The sequence below is a fragment of the Neomonachus schauinslandi genome, chromosome 15, assembly GCF_002201575.2.
Source record: "Neomonachus schauinslandi chromosome 15, ASM220157v2, whole genome shotgun sequence".
NCBI classification, from domain to species: Eukaryota; Metazoa; Chordata; class Mammalia; order Carnivora; family Phocidae; genus Neomonachus; species Neomonachus schauinslandi.
Window position 1 is genome coordinate 48,161,627 of NC_058417.1, and position 8,657 is coordinate 48,170,283.

The window sequence follows — 8,657 nt, forward strand, 5'->3', positions numbered from 1 at the left end:
AAAGGCACACCAATCAATGTCCCTTTAAAGCCCATGGTTCTTATACACATTTTTGGTCATACCTGTAAAATGAAAGCTATAGACACTCTCTCAGGAAACATGCCCATGGGCACATGCATGCACATATACACACAACGCACACATTCACACAACACTGACTCAAGTTTGCAAACAATTTCAAGGGCTTCATGGCCGGTCCCCTCTAGGAGTGGTCCACCACTCCCTTTTGGTTTAAAGAATCCAGGACCCAATAGGTGTCCATCCATGCAGAAGACCAGAGATCCTACTAAGCAAACCAGACCACTGGGAACTATGTTCCTAGTGTGAACTACAACCCAAGAAAAGTGCTGGAATACCCATATCCAAATATGACTTTTTTTTAATAGAGTGTCTTTTGGGCCTGGACTTATATAGAACACACACTGAGATATGCTGGAGCAGATGAACTATGAGTTTCCTTCCAGCTTCAACATTCCTTGATTCTACAAACCCTAAGCGTAAAGGGGAAAAGTGGCTTTCCTACATAAAATCAAGGATGAGATAACTTAAATTGTTCAGGAGCAAAAACAGGAAAAATACAAGAGATCTTGCTTAATAATCAGATAGGAGAGACCCCATAATGCCTGCCAATGTCTTCTCCTTCCCTTCTATCAGGCCCTGCCCTACCGAGCAACCTTGCTTTGTGGGACCCACTCTCCCTTAGCTCATTGGACCAGGGATGCTGAAGATGTGAGCCAGCAGCCACTCCATGATATGGATCTGAAAAGCTTAGATGAACTTGCTAGATTATTACCTTCACAAAAGTCAACTTGAGCCAGACAGAGGTAAAGTCAGGGCCAGAGGAAGCTGAGGCCAAGTGCAAGGTGAAGTTACAAGGCAACAGAAATGAAAATTGAGCAGAGGAAGCCCATTGGAAAAAAAGAAGCAAAGAAACTAAATAGGCTGAGAGCAGAGGAGGGGCCGTGAGGCCGACCGAGAAGTCCCTAGAGCTAACCTGGCTCCCTGACTTTCCAAGGGCATGTGCATCTCCACAAATCCTCTCAAGTAACTTGAGTCCTTGGTTTCTTGCAACCAAAGGGGCTTAAAACATAATGTGGTGTCAAGACTTTAGTGACAGTGTCCTGAAAAATAGAATTGATTTAATTCGCCGATTCATTTAAACAACAAACTACTGCATGCCAGGCATTGAGCTAGAGCAGAATATGACCCAGTCCCTGTCTCGAGGAGCTCACAGGTTCATGGGGGAGAAGAATACTTGAACAAAAATATGTTATAATTCGAATCTATATATCATGGAGATCCAGTCAATGCAACACAGAACTTTGTAGAAGGGCACCTTATCCAGCCCAAGTGGAAGAGAAAATCAGGGAGACTTCCTGGAAGAGGAGTCCTAAAGGAAAAAGGGATTGCTGCAGGTACATCAGACAACAGCAAAAGAATATGCACAGAGGCAAGGATTAGCATCATTTGAGGGGGGTGGTGAGGAATGCATTGGACACAAGGTCTCAGGAGATTGGATAGAGGGAGGTGGGCAGGAATCAGACAATGGTTGGCTTTGGGATTAAATGGAAAGAGGTGTAAAGGAACTTTCTGGAGTGATAGAAATGTTCTATATCTCAATGGGAATGGTGGTAACACAAGTAAATAAGTTTGTCAAAACTCACCCAACTGTACTCTTAAAATTGGAGCATGACCCAGTCTGTAAACCATACCTCAACAAAAGGATTGACTCCCAAAAGCAAATATTATCTTGCAGCATGGTAGAGGGACGTGATACAAAACTGAAATCCTCCCAGGACTCAGGTAAGTGAGCATTCCATCATCATCGTCACTATTGTGACCTCCTCCTCATTAACAAGAGGGTGTCATTCAGACCCTAGACAGGTCATGTTGCCCTGGATACTATTCAGTGTAATCGACATGGGCCTGAACCTTGTCCCCTGTAGGATAAACCTTGTCCAGGCACAATGACGTGGTCCTCCATACCGCAGTGTCCTTTAAAACCCAGGTCTAAGGTCATCTCCCAGTAAAATGTCCCTGGCCAGCTCAACAGTTTAGTTCGGTTCACTGCGCTCAGTACTGAGGAGATAAGACTTTAGAAAGCCAGGCTCCCAGCTTCCAGACTGGGAGGGGAGACAGAATCTTCAACAGTTCATTCCCACATGATGGATGTATCAGACCACTTCCAGGCAGAGACTTCACAAAGGGTCTTCTTAGAGGTGGGGCAAGGTTAAGGGAACCCCTAAAAGAGGTCTAGGCAACCAGAGATCGACAACCATGGAAACCACTGCTGTTATCCAGAAACAAAGGGCTGGGGAGCTAGAGCCTTGGTGGAGGGGGCTGCCTTGCAGGGCTGTCATGTTGGAGGGACACAGCCATGGCTAGATAGGATGCCAGGGGAATAAATACTCTGACCTGCTCTCCTCCTGGTGCCTCCCATTGCTCAGTTCTGACCAGAAGCCAGGGGGTAGTGGAGTCTGGGTAATGCACCTGTTAGGGTCAGGCTCCTGGAGCACAGAGCCACACAGACGAAGGCAAAGGATTCAAGAGGTGGGAGGGACACAGGGTAGGTAAACCATAAAGAAGCAGCATGATGTGTTAAATGTCTTTGATAATGCAGAAGCCCAGAGGATCGTTCTCAGAGTTGATCCTGTGTCCCCAAGCACTTTGAACAACTCATTAACAGCACCTCCCTACCTACACAGATGTCTCCCTGACTCAGACAGAAATCACGTCGAACTCATCTGACTTCCCGGGCCACTGCCCTTTTCTACCACTTGTTTGCATTTCATATAATTTTGTCTTGTTTGAATTTGTTACAAGTGTGTATTACATGTGCAATCCTATTCTCATTTAGAGAAAAAAAACCCTTCCATGCATGAATGTTTCTTCCTAGCACCTGCTAGAGAGGCAATCGCTCATGAAAATGTATTCTGTAGGAAAACTAGAGGGCCTTATTTTCCCACAGTGAGCATACCAGGCCAGAGGGACAGAATCTCTTGGTGCACCCACTGGTCAGCTCTGGTTCAGTAATAAAGTGAAGTGCAGGTGAAGCACACACCCCCTTCCCACTGTACTTTCACCTTCTCCACAAAGAAGCTATGTTAGACCTCAGCAAGCTGGCCACACCTGGTGATCCTGGCTGTTCAATCTGGGAGAGTGGAAGAAAAAGAGGACTTGGAACCTTTCTAGGAGGTTCCATTCCTCTTCCTCATCCAGGGATTTCTCAGAAATTATCTTGGCCCACTAGGGGCCATCAAAAGTACAGTACATCACAAAGTACAGTCCTATAAAAGCCCCATCCTTTATCCTTTTTTATCCTAAATTACATTGTCTGGATGCATCCAGAGATCATACTTTTCACAAGGATCACCAGAGATAAACAGGTAAACAGAACAGAACCACACATTGCTCTGTCCGCCCCCCCTCCCAACTCTGTGGGGTACCCTGCTGTCTATCTATGGACCAGGTCACACTGGAACTTTCTCAAATGACGTCTGCTACTTTCTGGTGAAGGGTGTTATTATTTTACATTACAGAAAATTTGGAACTGTGGAGTTTTTAAAAATGACATTAAGAGAAAAGGCATTTTTCACAACTTGAAGTAGGCTTTGATTTTAAGACAGTGTTGGGGCTAAGGGGAGGTGTGAAGGTCTCAAGGCACAAGATGTGTGTTCTGGGCCCTGCTCTAGTTCTCAGAGGATGTGTGATTTTTTCTGAGACAGCTTTATTGAGGTGTAATTGACATACACCAAAAAGCACTATATTTAAAGTGTACAATTTTATAAGTTTTAATATATGTATACATCCATGCAAACACCCATGATCAAGATAGGGAACATATCCATAACCCCCAGAAGTGTCCTTTGTGATCCCTCCCCCTACTGTCCCTAGGCAACTACCTGTCCCTTTTCTGTCACTATGAATTAGTTGGATCAAGTCACCTAATCTCTAACCAAGTCACCTAATCTCTCTGAGTCATTAGTTTCTTATTAGTAATAAGAAAGTATCAAATTTGATGAATTCAGAAGTCCTCTCCTATTTTAAAATCATATGATTTTAGTATTCTAGGTAGAATAAATCTCCATTAGCCCCAAGGTAGACGGAGTGGGATTTAATGCTCCCTGCAAAGCAATGCCCCTCTGAACTTGAACCAGCCACCCCCAAAATGGGATTCCATGTAACAGACATTCAAAGGTGCTGAGTGCCCATATGATTTCACTCATATGTGGAATTTAAGAAACAAAATAGATGAACATAGGGGAAGGAAAAGAAAAATAAAATAAGATAAAAACAGAGAGGGAGGCCAACCATAAGAGACTCTTAACTCTAGGAAACAAGCTGAGGGTTGCTGGAGGGGAAGTGGGTGGGAGGATGGGGTAACTGGGTCGTGAGCTTGAAGGAGGGCACGTGATGGAATGAGCACTGGTACTGGGTGTTCTATGCAACTGATGAATCACTAAATTCTACCCCTGAAATGAATAATACACTATATATGCACTAAATTGAACTTAAATTTTTAAAAAAGTAAATCTTAAAAAGTGCTGAGTGCTACCATCTACATACCCCAACCATTCCTGCAAGTGATCAAGAGGGGTGGGGATGAGAGGCAAGAAAGATCCACTTTAGGAGAAGAGACCCCAGGAAAATGTATCACTTGGTGCACCCCCGTAGTCTTAGTCTCACTGAAGTCCCCTTCTATTGTCAGACACGCTGTGCCCATCCTTCGAGGATTCTGAAACCAAATGCATGCAGCCTGGGGTCCTCTACTGACACCCAGACTCTCCCCCTGCCTGTGTGGGTGGCTCAGGCACCACAGCCCAGGTCCCCAGCCCCTCCTCCTGCTGCCGGCCACCATCACTGCCTTTCGTGAAGAGACCAGAGAGCAGCAGAGAGCAAATGTCTTGCTTAAGGCTTTCCAAAACAAGGGATTTTTCAAAGTCCCTGCCCCTTCTGCTTTTCCCTTGGTTTCCCTAGGAAAGGCAACGTCTGAAAGGGTATAGGAAGATGACCCATAAAGGAAAATCAAAGAAAATAAAAACATTAGCCCCTGCAAGAATATCTTTTAACATCTGTAACTCACTTTTTTCAGATGTTGCATTTGAAGACCTACTTCACCCCTGCTCATTTCTCTTTGCTCCCATGTGTGGATCTAATAATGCTTTCTCTCTCTTCTTTCTTTCTTCTCCTTTTCTCTAGTTAGAGAAAGAGAGATGTCTGGATACATCACCTGAACCTTAGAAAAGCCAATTCTGCTTTCCCGTTCTCTGTTTATCTTTGGTAGCCAGTCCTTCTGGGTCCAAACCTCAGGCCACGTTACAGACACTAGATTCGGTGTTTTGTAAAAAGTACAAACCCTCCTGGGGCACCTGGGTGGCTCAGATGGTTAAGCATCTGCCTTCGGCTCAGGTCATGATCCCAGGGTCCTGGGACCGAGTCCCTCATTGGTCTCCTAGCTCAGTGGAGAGTCTGCTTCTCCCTCTCCCTCTACCTCTCCCTCTGTTCATGCTCTCTCTCTGTGTCAAATGAATAAATAAAATCTTTATTTAAAAAAAAAAAGTACAAACCTTTAGGACAGGAAGGAATCCCAGGGAGTGGCTGCTAGTGAGTATGGGGTTTCTTCTTGGGTGATGAAAATATTCTGAAATTAGACAATGGGTGATGGTTAAACGACCTCGTGAATATACTAAACCCGCTGAGCTATACACTCTAGAAGGGGGACGTTTATGGTCTGTGAATTACACCTCAATTTTTAAAAGTGCAAACCCAGAGATTTAATTTTCCCAAGCTATTGCTATTGTTAGGATGTCCCCTTTCTCAAAAAGTTGTAGCGGCTCCCATTCACCTCCCTAGCAAAGTTCATTCTTTCAGGGTCAGGCCCAATGTGATTTTTCAGCCACGGTTTCCCTGCTCATCAACACGAGGGTCCTTTTCTAGCCAGTCCTGAAATGTGCTTTTTCTCTAGCACGTGGTGGATCTGTTTCACCATTATGTCTTTTCTCTTGCCAGTGGTTCTGCGGATAATCCCCTCGTGCTGTATTTGACAAATGAGATGCTCTCTGCTGGCCTCCATCAGAATCTAGATCAAGTTGCACTCTCTGAGGGGATGCTTTCCTCCTCCCCACTCCTTCGGTATGGAGTCTGCGCCTCGCGTCTTCCACTCACAACTTTGGGCTGCAGATACTTAATGCATAGCCTATATCCCCTCCTAATCAATGAGTTTCACCAGGGATAAGGGCCGCCGGTGGCTTGTAAGTAGTGGTTTCTGGATTTGGGTTTTGGTTTGGGTTTTGGCAGGAGGTCGATCTGATTTGTGGCATTGCCCATTGCTGTGGTGTAAATACTCCCTACTAATGTGACATTGGTGACCACAGAGATACTGGATGGGAGTTGGAAGTCCTTCTCTGTTAGATTCATGGTGTAGCACCAAAGACTGCTAAGGATTAGCAAAACCTGAATTGGGACATAGTTACATAAAGAGCAATTAGGGAAACAACGATAGAAACATAAAAATGGATGGAAATTAAGATGGACACACTAATGCTTCAGCAAGGCTTGACTTTACACTGAACAATTTTTTCTCTTCCTCATTCTCAAAGCCTCCTCCCTTCACTTGTTTTTCTGTGGAATCCTTTATTCCAGGAACTCGGTATCGATATTGACATCCTGCTGATCTCAATGTATACTTAGTAACGAGACTCCAATGGCTGGTGCCCCTGCTAGTGATGAGACCCCCTGGAGATGTGACCAACCCAGCTAGTAGCGTGGACCAGATTCTTATCGAAACTACCCAGATCCTGTATTTTCCTATAAAACCCCTCAATCTTTTAACCTGGGTGGGTCTACAGTTTTGAAGGCATTAGCCTGCTGCATTCTCCTTTGCCTGGCAAAGTCATAAAACTATCGTTCCTCTTTAGCCCCAAACTCTGTCTTCCTATTACATTTCAGCTCCAGAGCACAGAGGTCAGTTTTCGACATTAGGACTCAGTGGGAAAACTTTCTAGCAACCAGAACTGTCCCATAAACTAAATAGGTTATCTCTTGGGCCAGGAAACTGGGTGCCGTTGGAGTGTTCATGGTCTAAGATGTTGAAGATGAAATCTACAGTACATTTAGTGGTAAACTATATAAACCTGTCCATCTCTTCCAACTCTAAGAATTTTTGAGTCTCAGATGGGTATGATTCCAAGGCCATATGGCAGAGAAATGGATGCTGCTATTACTCACCCAGTGTCACCATCAGAGATTAGGCATTCACCCATGAGAAAGGTTTCCTGGCTGGCCTGATCTACCCCCTCCGTGCCCCTAATGAAGCCTTCCCCCCTTAAGCTCCCTGTACACTTTGCATTATCTGTGTGAATTTTGCATATGAGTATAGGGTTTACAGGGTGGTATCTTATATCCTGAGGATGGATCTGATCCTCCAAAGGCAATGGCCATTTCTCCCGACAATCTGCAAGGGAAGAAATATGTTCTAAATCAGGAAAAGGAAACAATAATTCACAAAGTCCGCCCTAGGTAGCAATCTATTATTGCTGGAACTCATCTGCCCATTATATGAGAACAAGTCCCTGACCAAGAAAAAATGGAATCTGTAATCCCCAGGAATCAGACCGTTTTTTGTACGGAAATTTTTCTGACTTCATGTGGTTTTCTCTACTTCCCTTTCATCATCTAGCATTTATTGCATTTTCATTAACTGTTCCTGATTTCTCCGCTCTGTGTTGGAGAGTATTCAGTTTTGTCCAACTAAGCCTTTATTGAGCACCATTTCCGGGGTGGCTACCGGTTAAGCACCTATGGTATAAAGGTGAATAAGATACAGTCCTGCCTTCAGGGTATTTCCAGTGGGAAAGAAAGATATAAAATATAGTTCTGGGATTGTGCAGTAGATGATATTGCAGTATGCGGAAGGCAAAGGAAAACTAAAAAAGGAAGGGTGGTAAGAGCTTGCTTGGAAGCAAACAATGATAACAGTCGTACCCAACAAGGATTAGTACACCTGCTTCACTCATTAGTCCCCACCACAACCCTATGAAGCGGACGTCTATCATCAATATCCCCATTCAACAAATGATAAAATGAGACTCAGAGAAGATAAACAACAAGCTGAAGTCCATGAACCTACTAAGCCGCAGAACCAGAACTGGGAACCTGGCAGCCCGGTTCTGACTTTGAGCCTTACCTCGGGCCCTGCTGGGATATCCTGATTGGCCAGACATGGGTCACGAGCCCACCCCAGAAGTAGACTGAGGCTTAGGTGTTTTCCCACAGAAAAATCATAGTGTCAAAATCAGAAAAAAAGAAGACTGGTTGTTGGGCAAGCAAAATCAGCAGTTGTCCACTGCAGAATGACTTCAGGAGTGCAGCTCTTCCTTTCTCTTGGATTATCGGCTTGGGATGAATTTTCCGCAGATGGTATCGCACTGATCAGAACCTAAAACACATTAAATGGCTCTTTTTTAAAAATATATATAACTCACTGGTTTTCTCTCTTTTTTTAGATTTTTTAAATTTTATTTTATTTTATTATAGCTTTTTTTTATTATATTATGTTAATCACCATACACTACATCATTAGTTTTTGATGTAGTGTTCCATGATTCATTGTTTGGGTATAACACCCAGTGCTCCATGAAGAACGTGCCCTCTTTAAT